Genomic DNA, 15,086 nt, shown 5'->3' with positions numbered 1-15,086 from the left:
AAATTTTAATTTTGCATGAAGTAATTATGTGCCCTATCAGAACTAATATTTTATTACTTCATGCATCTCAATTTCTTTTGTTATTTCAATGAAAATAAACAAAATGCAATTCTATAAAAAATCTGAATTTCTCATCGGATTTATGTTTAATAATGAACTTTCTTTTAACTTTTGCTGACATCTTTTCAATTAATACTTTAAAACAAAAAAACCTTTTATTTTGATGTTCTAGATCTGTGAGCTACCCTAACAACATGCACATGTGGTAGCATGGCCGAGCAGTCTAAGGTGCTGGATTAAGGCTCCAGTCTCTTTGGAGGTGTGGGTGCAAATCTCACTACTGCCATCTTTATTATACAAAGAGTAGGGCAGTTATTGATGGCAAAGTGATTCTTTTTTTCCATTAGATAGGATATTACCCAACTGAAGTTGGTTGGTGGAAGATTCCTATAGCTACTCAACAGTTCATCATTGTTGCAAGAGACTTCCCAAACGTTTTAAAAATGTTATCTGCTAAGAGTAAAGATGAGCCAAAATTAAGTTGGCATGAAGTAATTAGAAGTAATATCATAACTAATATTTAATTACTGAGTGGTCTTATCATACAATTAGAGATGGAAATGTTGGCAACGTGACTCATTGGTATAAATTGAAGGATTTATATTCCGATTTCTCTATCTTTCCTATCTTTCTGGATTTTAATCTCACAGCTGTCTATCTTAGGCATTTGAATAGTACTTCAAAGATATTTGGATACATCAGTTGCACTAAATGAAGGAAATCTGAAGACAAATATAATCATTACTTGTTAAATGTACCTGGCTTCTTTTACATTTTATCTCTGCTTTTCCTGACTTTGGGTAAAGTTTTGAATGACATTCCAGATATGAGAGTTAAAATATTTTAAAGTGTACAGCAGGTTGTAGGATGACAGAGCTATTCAAGCTGCTGGAATCAAATCCCACTGCTTCCATATTTATTCTCCAAGGCGAAGATCCAGTGATATATATCAAAGTGTATTCCTAAAGTAGATAAGGTATAAAAGAAGCTAAATTTGGTTGGTGGAAGCACACCATAAGCTGTCACATGCAGTAGCTCAAAACAAGTTATAATGGTTTTAATAGTTTTCTCAAACCTTTTTTAGAACTATCTAAATTGTATTGTTGCTCTCAAAAAGTGGCTTTGAATATCTCTGCGATCTACATTATGCATCTAGCAAGCATCTCAATTTTTGAATATGTCAGTTAAAGCAAACAAAAAGTAACTGAGAAAATTAAAAAATCAGTTCTCATCAATATTACCAAGTAAAACATGGATGTTTTACCGTTCATTGAAATCTTGTATTAGCGAATTGTTTATCATTTCATAGACTTTTAACATGACACTTCTTTCCAAGTGTCGCTTTAAAACAAAATTAAACATTTAATTTGCAGCAATCTTAATTATATGAAAGATCTGTGAGATAAGAACTCCATGTGTGCCAGTGGTAGCATGGCCGAGCGTTCTAAGGCGCTGGATTTAGGTTCAAATCCTACTGCTGCCAATCTTATTTTCCAAAGAATTGATTTTTGATCAGATATTAACCAACTGAAAAAGGTTGGTGATAGTACCCTGCATTAGCCACCAAGTTCCCAACAGTTCATCATAGTTGCAACAGTCTTCTCAAACCTTTAAAATAATGATATCTGCTAACAATAAAGATATTTAATTTTAATTTTGAATGAAGTAATTATGTGCCCTATCTGTAATAAAATATTTTATTACTTCATGCATCTCAATTTCTTTTGTTATTTCAATGAAAATAAACAAAATGCAATTCAATAAAAAATCTGAATTTCTCATCGGATTTATGTTTAATAATGAACTTTCTTTTAACCTTTGCTGACAACTTTTCAATTAATACTTTAAAACAAAAAAACCCTTTAATTTTGATGTTCTAGATCTGTGAGCTACCCTAACAACATGCACATGTGATAGCATGGCCGAGCAGTCTAAAGCGCTGGATTAAGGCTCGAGTCTCTTTGGAGGCGTGGGTGCAAATCTCACTACTGCCATCTTTATTATACAAAGAGTAGGGCAGTTATTGATGGCAAAGTGATTCTTTTTTTCCATTAGATAGGATATTACCCAGCTGAAGTTGGTTGGTGGAAGATTCCTATAGCTACTCAACAGTTCATCATTGTTACAAGAGACTTCCCAAACGTTTTAAAAATGTTATCTGCTAAGAGTAAAGATGAGCCAAAATTAAGTTGGCATGAATTAATTAGAAGTAATATCATAAATAATATTTAATTACTGAGTGGTCTTATCATACAATTAGAGATGGAAATGTTGGCAACGTGACTCATTGGTATTAATTGATGGATTTATATTCCGATTTCTCTATCTTTCCTATCTCTCTGGATTTTAATCTCACAGCTGTCTATTTTAGGCATTTGGATAATACTTAAAAGTTATTTGGATACATCAGTTGCACTAAATGAAGGAAATTTGAAGACAAATATAATCATTACTTGTTAAATTTACCTGGCTTCTTTTGCATTTTATCTCAGCTTTTCCTGACTTTGGGTAAAGTTTTGAATGACATTCCAGATATGAGAGCTAAAATATTTTAAAGTGTTAAGCAGGTTGTAGGATGACAGAGCTATTCAAGCTGCTGGAATCAAATCCCACTGCTGCCATATTTATTCTCCAAGGAGAAGATCCAGTGATATATATCAAAGTGCTTTCCTAAAGTAGATAAGGTATAAAAGAAGCTAAATTTGGTTAGTGGAAGCACACCATAAGCTGTCACATGCAGTAGCTCAAAACAAGTTATCATGGTTTTAATAGTTTTCTCAAACCTTTTTTAGAACTATCTAAAATGTATTGTTGCTCTCAAAAAGTGGCTTTGAATATCTCTGCGATCTACATTATGCATCTAGCAAGCATCTCAATTTTTGAATGTCAGATAAAACAAACAAAAAGTAACTGAGAAAATTAAAAAATCAGTTCTCATCAATATTACCAAGTTAAACATGGATGTTTTTACCTTTCATTGAAATCTTGTATTAGCGAATTGTTTTTCATTTCATAGACTTTTAACATGACACTTCTTTCCAAGTGTCGCTTTAAAACAAAATTAAACATTTAATTTGCAGCAATCTTAATTATATGAAAGATCTGTGAGATAAGAACTCCATGTGTGCCAGTGGTAGCATGGCCGAGCGGTCTAAGGCGCTGGATTTAGGCTCCAGTCTCTTCGGAGGCGTGGGTTCAAATCCCACTGCTGCCAATCTTATTTTCCAAAGAATTGATTTTTGATCAGATATTAACCAACTGAAAAAGGTTGGTGATAGTACCCTGCATTAGCCACCAAGTTCCCAACAGTTCATCATAGTTGCAACAGTCTATTCAAACCTTTAAAATAATGATATCTGCTAACAATAAAGATATTCAAATTTTAATTTTGCATGAAGTAATTATGTGCCCTATCAGAACTAATATTTTATTACTTCATGCATCTCAATTTCTTTTGTTATTTCAATGAAAATAAACAAAATGCAATTCTATAAAAAATCTGAATTTCTCATCGGATTTATGTTTAATAATGAACTTTCTTTTAACTTTTGCTGACATTTTTTCAATTAATACTTTAAAACAAAAAAACCTTTTATTTTGATGTTCTAGATCTGTGAGCTACCCTAACAACATGCACATGTGGTAGCATGGCCGAGCAGTCTAAGGTGCTGGATTAAGGCTCCAGTCTCTTTGGAGGTGTGGGTGCAAATCTCACTACTGCCATCTTTATTATACAAAGAGTAGTGCAGTTATTGATGGCAAAGTGATTCTTTTTTTCCATTAGATAGGATATTACCCAACTGAAGTTGGTTGGTGGAAGATTCCTATAGCTACTCAACAGTTCATCATTGTTGCAAGAGACTTCCCAAACGTTTTAAAAATGTTATCTGCTAAGAGTAAAGATGAGCCAAAATTAAGTTGGCATGAAGTAATTAGAAGTAATATCATAACTAATATTTAATTACTGAGTGGTCTTATCATACAATTAGAGATGGAAATGTTGGCAACGTGACTCATTGGTATAAATTGAAGGATTTATATTCCGATTTCTCTATCTTTCCTATCTTTCTGGATTTTAATCTCACAGCTGTCTATCTTAGGCATTTGAATAGTACTTCAAAGTTATTTGGATACATCAGTTGCACTAAATGAAGGAAATCTGAAGACAAATATAATCATTACTTGTTAAATGTACCTGGCTTCTTTTACATTTTATCTCTGCTTTTCCTGACTTTGGGTAAAGTTTTGAATGACATTCCAGATATGAGAGTTAAAATATTTTAAAGTGTACAGCAGGTTGTAGGATGACAGAGCTATTCAAGCTGCTGGAATCAAATCCCACTGCTTCCATATTTATTCTCCAAGGCGAAGATCCAGTGATATATATCAAAGTGTATTCTTAAAGTAGATAAGTTATAAAAGAAGCTAAATTTGGTTGGTGGAAGCACACCATAAGCTGTCACATGCACTAGCTCAAAACAAGTTATAATGGTTTTAATAGTTTTCTCAAACCTTTTTTAGAACTATCTAAATTGTATTGTTGCTCTCAAAAAGTGGCTTTGAATTTCTCTGCGATCTACATTATGCATCTAGCAAGCATCTCAATTTTTGAATATGTCAGTTAAAACAAACAAAAAGTAACTGAAAAAATAAAAAAATCAGTTCTCATCAATATTACCAAGTAAAACATGGATGTTTTACCTTTCATTGAAATCTTGTATTAGCGAATTGTTTATAATTTCATAGACTTTTAACATGACACTTCTTTCCTAGTGTCGCTTTAAAACAAAATTAAACATTTAATTTGCAGCAATCTTAATTATATGAAAGATCTGTGAGATAAGAACTCCATGTGTGCCAGTGGTAGCATGGCCGAGCGTTCTAAGGCGCTGGATTTAGGTTCAAATCCCACTGCTGCCAATCTTATTTTCCAAAGAATTGATTTTTGATCAGATATTAACCAACTGAAAAAGGTTGGTGATAGTACCCTGCATTAGCCACCAAGTTCCCAACAGTTCATCATAGTTGCAACAGTCTTCTCAAACCTTTAAAATAATGATATCTGCTAACAATAAAGATATTCAAATTTTAATTTTGAATGAAGTAATTATGTGCCCTATCAGTAATAAAATATTTTATTACTTCATGCATCTCAATTTCTTTTGTTATTTCAATGAAAATAAACAAAATGCAATTCAATAAAAAATCTGAATTTCTCATCAGATTTATGTTTAATAATGAACTTTCTTTTAACCTTTGCTGACAACTTTTCAATTAATACTTTAAAACAAAAAAACCCTTTAATTTTGATGTTCTAGATCTGTGAGCTACCCTAACAACATGCACATGTGATAGCATGGCCGAGCAGTCTAAAGCGCTGGATTAAGGCTCGAGTCTCTTTGGAGGCGTGGGTGCAAATCTCACTACTGCCATCTTTATTATACAAAGAGTAGGGCAGTTATTGATGGCAAAGTGATTCTTTTTTTCCATTAGATAGGATATTACCCAGCTGAAGTTGGTTGGTGGAAGATTCCTATAGCTACTCAACAGTTCATCATTGTTACAAGAGACTTCCCAAACGTTTTAAAAATGTTATCTGCTAAGAGTAAAGATGAGCCAAAATTAAGTTGGCATGAATTAATTAGAAGTAATATCATAAATAATATTTAATTACTGAGTGGTCTTATCATACAATTAGAGATGGAAATGTTGGCAACGTGACTCATTGGTATAAATTGATGGATTTATATTCCGATTTCTCTATCTTTCCTATCTCTCTGGATTTTAATCTCACAGCTGTCTATTTTAGGCATTTGAATAATACTTAAAAGTTATTTGGATACATCAGTTGCACTAAATGAAGGAAATTTGAAGACAAATATAATCATTACTTGTTAAATGTACCTGGCTTCTTTTGCATTTTATCTCAGCTTTTCCTGACTTTGGGTAAAGTTTTGAATGACATTCCAGATATGAGAGCTAAAATATTTTAAAGTGTACAGCAGGTTGTAGGATGACAGAGCTATTCAAGCTGCTGGAATCAAATCCCACTGCTGCCATATTTATTCTCCAAGGAGAAGATCCAGTGATATATTTCAAAGTGCTTTCCTAAAGTAGATAAGGTATAAAAGAAGCTAAATTTGGTTAGTGGAAGCACACCATTAGCTGTCACATGCAGTAGCTCAAAACAAGTTATCATGGTTTTAATAGTTTTCTCAAACCATTTTTAGAACTATCTAAAATGTATTGTTGCTCTCAAAAAGTGGCTTTGAATATCTCTGCGATCTACATTATGCATCTAGCAAGCATCTCAATTTTTGAATATGTCAGTTAAAACAAACAAAAAGTAACTGAGAAAATTAAAAAATCAGTTCTCATCAATATTACCAAGTTAAACATTGATGTTTTTACCTTTCATTGAAATCTTGTATTAGCGAATTGTTTTTCATTTCATAGACTTTTAACATGACACTTCTTTCCAAGTGTCGCTTTAAAACAAAATTAAAAATTTAATTTGCAGCAATCTTAATTATATGAAAGATCTGTGAGATAAGAACTCCATGTGTGCCAGTGGTAGCATGGCCGAGCGGTCTAAGGTGCTGGATTTAGGCTCCAGTCTCTTCGGAGGCGTGGGTTCAAATCCCACTGCTGCCAATCTTATTTTCCAAAGAATTGATTTTTGATCAGATATTAACCAACTGAAAAAGGTTGGTGATAGTATCCTGCATTAGCCACCAAGTTCCCAACAGTTCATCATAGTTGCAACAGTCTATTCAAACCTTTAAAATAATGATATCTGCTAACAATAAAGATATTCAAATTTTAATTTTGCATGAAGTAATTATGTGCCCTATCAGAACTAATATTTTATTACTTCATGCATCTCAATTTCTTTTGTTATTTCAATGAAAATAAACAAAATGCAATTCTATAAAAAATCTGAATTTCTCATCGGATTTATGTTTAATAATGAACTTTCTTTTAACTTTTGCTGACATCTTTTCAATTAATACTTTAAAACAAAAAAACCCTTTTATTTTGATGTTCTAGATCTGTGAGCTACCCTAACAACATGCACATGTGGTAGCATGGCCGAGCAGTCTAAGGCGCTGGATTAAGGCTCCAGTCTCTTTGGAGGTGTGGGTGCAAATCTCAGTACTGCCATCTTTATTATACAAAGAGTAGGGCAGTTATTGATGGCAAAGTGATTCTTTTTTTCCATTAGATAGGATATTACCCAACTGAAGTTGGTTGGTGGAAGATTCCTATAGCTACTCAACAGTTCATCATTGTTGCAAGAGACTTCCCAAACGTTTTAAAAATGTTATCTGCTAAGAGTAAAGATGAGCCAAAATTAAGTTGGCATGAAGTAATTAGAAGTAATATCATAACTAATATTTAATTACTGAGTGGTCTTATCATACAATTAGAGATGGAAATGTTGGCAACGTGACTCATTGGTATAAATTGATGGATTTATATTCCGATTTCTCTATCTTTCCTATCTTTCTGGATTTTAATCTCACAGCTGTCTATCTTAGGCATTTGAATAGTACTTCAAAGTTATTTGGATACATCAGTTGCACTAAATGAAGGAAATCTGAAGACAAATATAATCATTACTTGTTAAATGTACCTGGCTTCTTTTACATTTTATCTCTGCTTTTCCTGACTTTGGGTAAAGTTTTGAATGACATTCCAGATATGAGAGTTAAAATATTTTAAAGTGTACAGCAGGTTGTAAGATGACAGAGCTATTCAAGCTGCTGGAATCAAATCCCACTGCTGCCATATTTATTCTCCAAGGCGAAGATCCAGTGATATATATCAAAGTGTATTCCTAAAGTAGATAAGGTATAAAAGAAGCTAAATTTGGTTGGTGGAAGCACACCATAAGCTGTCACATGCACTAGCTCAAAACAAGTTATAATGGTTTTAATAGTTTTCTCAAACCTTTTTTAGAACTATCTAAATTGTATTGTTGCTCTCAAAAAGTGGCTTTGAATATCTCTGCGATCTACATTATGCATCTAGCAAGCATCTCAATTTTTGAATATGTCAGTTAAAACAAACAAAAAGTAAATGAGAAAATTAAAAAATCAGTTCTCATCAATATTACCAAGTAAAACATGGATGTTTTTACCTTTCATTGAAATCTTGTATTAGCGAATTGTTTATCATTTCATAGACTTTTAACATGACACTTCTTTCCTAGGGTCGCTTTAAAACAAAATTAAACATTTAATTTGCAGCAATCTTAATTATATGAAAGATCTGTGAGATAAGAACTCCATGTGTGCCAGTGGTAGCATGGTCAAGCGTTCTAAGGCGCTGGATTTAGGTTCAAATCCCACTGCTGCCAATCTTATTTTCCAAAGAATTGATTTTTGATCAGATATTAACCAACTGAAAAAGGTTGGTGATAGTACCCTGCATTAGCCACCAAGTTCCCAACAGTTCATCATAGTTGCAACAGTCTTCTCAAACCTTTAAAATAATGATATCTGCTAACAATAAAGATATTCAAATTTTAATGTTGCATGAAGTAATTATGTGCCCTATCAGAACTAATATTTTATTACTTCATGCATCTCAATTTCTTTTGTTATTTCAATGAAAATAAACAAAATGCAATTCAATAAAAAATCTGAATTTCTCATCGGATTTATGTTTAATAATGAACTTTCTTTTAACCTTTGCTGACATCTTTTCAATTAATACTTTAAAACAAAAAAACCCTTTAATTTTGAAGTTCTAGATCTGTGAGCTAACCTAACAACATGCACATGTGGCAGCATGGCCGAGCAGTCTAAAGCGCTGGATTAAGGCTCCAGTCTCTTTGGAGGCGTGGGTGCAAATCTCACTACTGCCATCTTTATTATACAAAGAGTAGGGCAGTTATTGATGGCAAAGTGATTCTTTTTTTCCATTAGATAGGATATTACCCAGCTGAAGTTGGTTGGTGGAAGATTCCTATAGCTACTCAACAGTTCATCATTGTTACAAGAGACTTCCCAAACGTTTTAAAAATGTTATCTGCTAAGAGTAAAGATGAGCCAAAATTAAGTTGGCATGAAGTAATTAGAAGTAATATCATAACTAATATTTAATTACTGAGTGGTCTTATCATACAATTAGAGATGGAAATGTTGGCAACGTGACTCATTGGTATAAATTGATGGATTTATATTCCGATTTCTCTATCTTTCCTATCTTTCTGGATTTTAATCTCACAGCTGTCTATCTTAGGCATTTGAATAGTACTTCAAAGTTATTTGGATACATCAGTTGCACTAAATGAAGGAAATCTGAAAACAAATATAATCATTACTTGTTAAATGTACCTGGCTTCTTTTACATTTTATCTCTGCTTTTCCTGACTTTGGGTAAAGTTTTGAATGACATTCCAGATATGAGAGTTAAAATATTTTAAAGTGTACAGCAGGTTGTAAGATGACAGAGCTATTCAAGCTGCTGGAATCAAATCCCACTGCTGCCATATTTATTCTCCAAGGCGAAGATCCAGTGATATATATCAAAGTGTATTCCTAAAGTAAATAAGGTATAAAAGAAGCTAAATTTGGTTGGTGGAAGCACACCATAAGCTGTCACATGCACTAGCTCAAAACAAGTTATAATGGTTTTAATAGTTTTCTCAAACCTTTTTTAGAACTATCTAAATTGTATTGTTGCTCTCAAAAAGTGGCTTTGAATATCTCTGCGATCTACATTATGCATCTAGCAAGCATCTCAATTTTTGAATATGTCAGTTAAAACAAACAAAAAGTAACTGAGAAAATTAAAAAATCAGTTTTCATCAATATTACCAAGTAAAACATGGATGTTTTACCTTTCATTGAAATCTTGTATTAGCGAATTGTTTATCATTTCATAGACTTTTAACATGACACTTCTTTCCTAGTGTTGCTTTAAAACAAAATTAAACATTTAATTTGCAGCAATCTTAATTATATGAAAGATCTGTGAGATAAGAACTCCATGTGTGCCAGTGGTAGCATGGCCGAGCGTTCTAAGGCGCTGGATTTAGGTTCAAATCCCACTGCTGCCAATCTTATTTTCCAAAGAATTGATTTTTGATCAGATATTAACCAACTGAAAAAGGTTGGTGATAGTACCCTGCATTAGCCACCAAGTTCTCAACAGTTCATCATAGTTGCAACAGTCTTCTCAAACCTTTAAAATAATGATATCTGCTAACAATAAAGATATTCAAATTTTAATGTTGCATGAAGTAATTATGTGCCCTATCAGAACTAATATTTTATTACTTCATGCATCTCAATTTCTTTTGTTATTTCAATGAAAATAAACAAAATGCAATTCAATAAAAAATCTGAATTTCTCATCGGATTTATGTTTAATAATGAACTTTCTTTTAACCTTTGCTGACATCTTTTCAATTAATACTTTAAAACAAAAAAACCCTTTAATTTTGAAGTTCTAGATCTGTGAGCTAACCTAACAACATGCACATGTGGCAGCATGGCCGAGCAGTCTAAAGCGCTGGATTAAGGCTCCAGTCTCTTTGGAGGCGTGGGTGCAAATCTCACTACTGCCATCTTTATTATACAAAGAGTAGGGCAGTTATTGATGGCAAAGTGATTCTTTTTTTCCATTAGATAGGATATTACCCAGCTGAAGTTGGTTGGTGGAAGATTCCTATAGCTACTCAACAGTTCATCATTGTTACAAGAGACTTCCCAAACGTTTTAAAAATGTTATCTGCTAAGAGTAAAGATGAGCCAAAATTAAGTTGGCATGAAGTAATTAGAAGTAATATCATAACTAATATTTAATTACTGAGTGGTCTTATCATACAATTAGAGATGGAAATGTTGGCAACGTGACTCATTGGTATAAATTGATGGATTTATATTCCGATTTCTCTATCTTTCCTATCTTTCTGGATTTTAATCTCACAGCTGTCTATCTTAGGCATTTGAATAGTACTTCAAAGTTATTTGGATACATCAGTTGCACTAAATGAAGGAAATCTGAAGACAAATATAATCATTACTTGTTAAATGTACCTGGCTTCTTTTACATTTTATCTCTGCTTTTCCTGACTTTGGGTAAAGTTTTGAATGACATTCCAGATATGAGAGTTAAAATATTTTAAAGTGTACAGCAGGTTGTAAGATGACAGAGCTATTCAAGCTGCTGGAATCAAATCCCACTGCTGCCATATTTATTCTCCAAGGCGAAGATCCAGTGATATATATCAAAGTGTATTCCTAAAGTAGATAAGGTATAAAAGAAGCTAAATTTGGTTGGTGGAAGCACACCATAAGCTGTCACATGCACTAGCTCAAAACAAGTTATAATGGTTTTAATAGTTTTCTCAAACCTTTTTTAGAACTATCTAAATTGTATTGTTGCTCTCAAAAAGTGGCTTTGAATATCTCTGCGATCTACATTATGCATCTAGCAAGCATCTCAATTTTTGAATATGTCAGTTAAAACAAACAAAAAGTAACTGAGAAAATTAAAAAATCAGTTCTCATCAATATTACCAAGTAAAACATGGATGTTTTACCTTTCATTGAAATCTTGTATTAGCGAATTGTTTATCATTTCATAGACTTTTAACATGACACTTCTTTCCTAGTGTTGCTTTAAAACAAAATTAAACATTTAATTTGCAGCAATCTTAATTATATGAAAGATCTGTGAGATAAGAACTCCATGTGTGCCAGTGGTAGCATGGCCGAGCGTTCTAAGGCGCTGGATTTAGGTTCAAATCCCACTGCTGCCAATCTTATTTTCCAAAGAATTGATTTTTGATCAGATATTAACCAACTGAAAAAGGTTGGTGATAGTACCCTGCATTAGCCACCAAGTTCTCAACAGTTCATCATAGTTGCAACAGTCTTCTCAAACCTTTAAAATAATGATATCTGCTAACAATAAAGATATTCAAATTTTAATTTTGCATGAAGTAATTATGTGCCCTATCAGTAATAAAATATTTTATTACTTCATGCATCTCAATTTCTTTTGTTATTTCAATGAAAATAAACAAAATGCAATTCAATAAAAAATCTGAATTTCTCATCGGATTTATGTTTAATAATGAACTTTCTTTTAACCTTTGCTGACATCTTTTCAATTAATACTTTAAAACAAAAAAACCCTTTAATTTTGATGTTCTAGATCTGTGAGCTACCCTAACAACATGCACATGTGGTAGCATGGCCGAGCAGTCTAATGCGCTGGATTAAGGCTCCAGTCTCTTTGGAGGCGTGGGTGCAAATCTCACTACTGCCATCTTTATTATACAAAGAGTAGGGCAGTTATTGATGGCAAAGTGATTCTTTTTTTCCATTAGATAGGATATTACCCAGCTGAAGTTGGTTGGTGGAAGATTCCTATAGCTACTCAACAGTTCATCATTGTTACAAGAGACTTCCCAAACGTTTTAAAAATGTTATCTGCTAAGAGTAAAGATGAGCCAAAATTAAGTTGGCATGAATTAATTAGAAGTAATATCATAAATAATATTTAATTACTGAGTGGTCTTATCATACAATTAGAGATGGAAATGTTGGCAACGTGACTCATTGGTATAAATTGATGGATTTATATTCCGATTTCTCTATCTTTCCTATCTCTCTGGATTTTAATCTCACAGCTGTCTATTTTAGGCATTTGAATAATACTTAAAAGTTATTTGGATACATCAGTTGCACTAAATGAAGGAAATTTGAAGACAAATATAATCATTACTTGTTAAATGTACCTGGCTTCTTTTGCATTTTATCTCAGCTTTTCCTGACTTTGGGTAAAGTTTTGAATGACATTCCAGATATGAGAGCTAAAATATTTTAAAGTGTTAAGCAGGTTGTAGGATGACAGAGCTATTCAAGCTGCTGGAATCAAATCCCACTGCTGCCATATTTATTCTCCAAGGAGAAGATCCAGTGATATATATCAAAGTGCTTTCCTAAAGTAGATAAGGTATAAAAGAAGCTAAATTTGGTTAGTGGAAGCACACCATAAGCTGTCACATGCAGTAGCTCAAAACAAGTTATCATGGTTTTAATAGTTTTCTCAAACCTTTTTTAGAACTATCTAAAATGTATTGTTGCTCTCAAAAAGTGGCTTTGAATATCTCTGCGATCTACATTATGCATCTAGCAAGCATCTCAATTTTTGAATATGTCAGTTAAAACAAACAAAAAGTAACTGAGAAAATTAAAAAATCAGTTCTCATCAATATTACCAAGTTAAACATTGATGTTTTTACCTTTCATTGAAATCTTGTATTAGCGAATTGTTTTTCATTTCATAGACTTTTAACATGACACTTCTTTCCAAGTGTCGCTTTAAAACAAAATTAAACATTTAATTTGCAGCAATCTTAATTATATGAAAGATCTGTGAGATAAGAACTCCATGTGTGCCAGTGGTAGCATGGCCGAGCGGTCTAAGGCGCTGGATTTAGGCTCCAGTCTCTTCGGAGGCGTGGGTTCAAATCCCACTGCTGCCAATCTTATTTTCCAAAGAATTGATTTTTGATCAGATATTAACCAACTGAAAAAGGTTGGTGATAGTATCCTGCATTAGCCACCAAGTTCCCAACAGTTCATCATAGTTGCAACAGTCTATTCAAACCTTTAAAATAATGATATCTGCTAACAATAAAGATATTCAAATTTTAATTTTGCATGAAGTAATTATGTGCCCTATCAGAACTAATATTTTATTACTTCATGCATCTCAATTTCTTTTGTTATTTCAATGAAAATAAACAAAATGCAATTCTATAAAAAATCTGAATTTCTCATCGGATTTATGTTTAATAATGAACTTTCTTTTAACTTTTGCTGACATCTTTTCAATTAATACTTTAAAACAAAAAAACCCTTTTATTTTGATGTTCTAGATCTGTGAGCTAACCTAACAACATGCACATGTGGCAGCATGGCCGAGCAGTCTAAGGCGCTGGATTAAGGCTCCAGTCTCTTTGGAGGTGTGGGTGCAAATCTCAGTACTGCCATCTTTATTATACAAAGAGTAGGGCAGTTATTGATGGCAAAGTGATTCTTTTTTTCCATTAGATAGGATATTACCCAACTGAAGTTGGTTGGTGGAAGATTCCTATAGCTACTCAACAGTTCATCATTGTTGCAAGAGACTTCCCAAACGTTTTAAAAATGTTATCTGCTAAGAGTAAAGATGAGCCAAAATTAAGTTGGCATGAAGTAATTAGAAGTAATATCATAACTAATATTTAATTACTGAGTGGTCTTATCATACAATTAGAGATGGAAATGTTGGCAACGTGACTCATTGGTATAAATTGATGGATTTATATTCCGATTTCTCTATCTTTCCTATCTTTCTGGATTTTAATCTCACAGCTGTCTATCTTAGGCATTTGAATAGTACTTCAAAGTTATTTGGATACATCAGTTGCACTAAATGAAGGAAATCTGAAGACAAATATAATCATTACTTGTTAAATGTACCTGGCTTCTTTTACATTTTATCTCTGCTTTTCCTGACTTTGGGTAAAGTTTTGAATGACATTCCAGATATGAGAGTTAAAATATTTTAAAGTGTACAGCAGGTTGTAGGATGACAGAGCTATTCAAGCTGCTGGAATCAAATCCCACTGCTGCCATATTTATTCTCCAAGGCGAAGATCCAGTGATATATATCAAAGTGTATTCCTAAAGTAGATAAGGTATAAAAGAAGCTAAATTTGGTTGGTGGAAGCACACCATAAGTTGTCACATGCACTAGCTCAAAACAAGTTATAATGGTTTTAATAGTTTTCTCAAACCTTTTTTAGAACTATCTAAATTGTATTGTTGCTCTCAAAAAGTGGCTTTGAATATCTCTGCGATCTACATTATGCATCTAGCAAGCATCTCAATTTTTGAATATGTCAGTTAAAACAAACAAAAAGTAACTGAGAAAATTAAAAAATCAGTTCTCATCAATATTACCAAGTAAAACATGGATGTTTTACCTTTCATTGAAATCTTGTATTAGCGAAT

At 32.7% G+C, this 15,086-nt stretch overlaps 3 non-coding genes across 3 annotated transcripts; all 3 read left to right on the top strand.

The window, feature by feature from the left end:
• The first annotated feature begins 3,192 nt into the window (after positions 1-3,192).
• Positions 3,193-3,274, top strand: TRNAL-UAG (transfer RNA leucine (anticodon UAG)). Its single transcript has one exon. It is a non-coding gene; the product is annotated as a tRNA-Leu (tRNA).
• Positions 3,275-6,632: 3,358 nt separating this feature from the next.
• On the top strand, positions 6,633-6,714 carry TRNAL-UAG (transfer RNA leucine (anticodon UAG)). Its single transcript has one exon. It is a non-coding gene; the product is annotated as a tRNA-Leu (tRNA).
• Positions 6,715-13,488: 6,774 nt separating this feature from the next.
• Positions 13,489-13,570, top strand: TRNAL-UAG (transfer RNA leucine (anticodon UAG)). The gene has a single exon. It is a non-coding gene; the product is annotated as a tRNA-Leu (tRNA).
• The last annotated feature ends 1,516 nt before the right edge of the window (positions 13,571-15,086 follow it).

This window comes from Taudactylus pleione, unplaced genomic scaffold (assembly GCF_031769625.1).
Source record: "Taudactylus pleione unplaced genomic scaffold, aTauple2 ptg000016l, whole genome shotgun sequence".
In the NCBI taxonomy this organism is placed as follows: domain Eukaryota; kingdom Metazoa; phylum Chordata; class Amphibia; order Anura; family Myobatrachidae; genus Taudactylus; species Taudactylus pleione.
The sequence above is the reverse complement of the archived record's forward strand: the minus strand, read 5'-3'. Positions and strand labels throughout refer to the sequence as shown.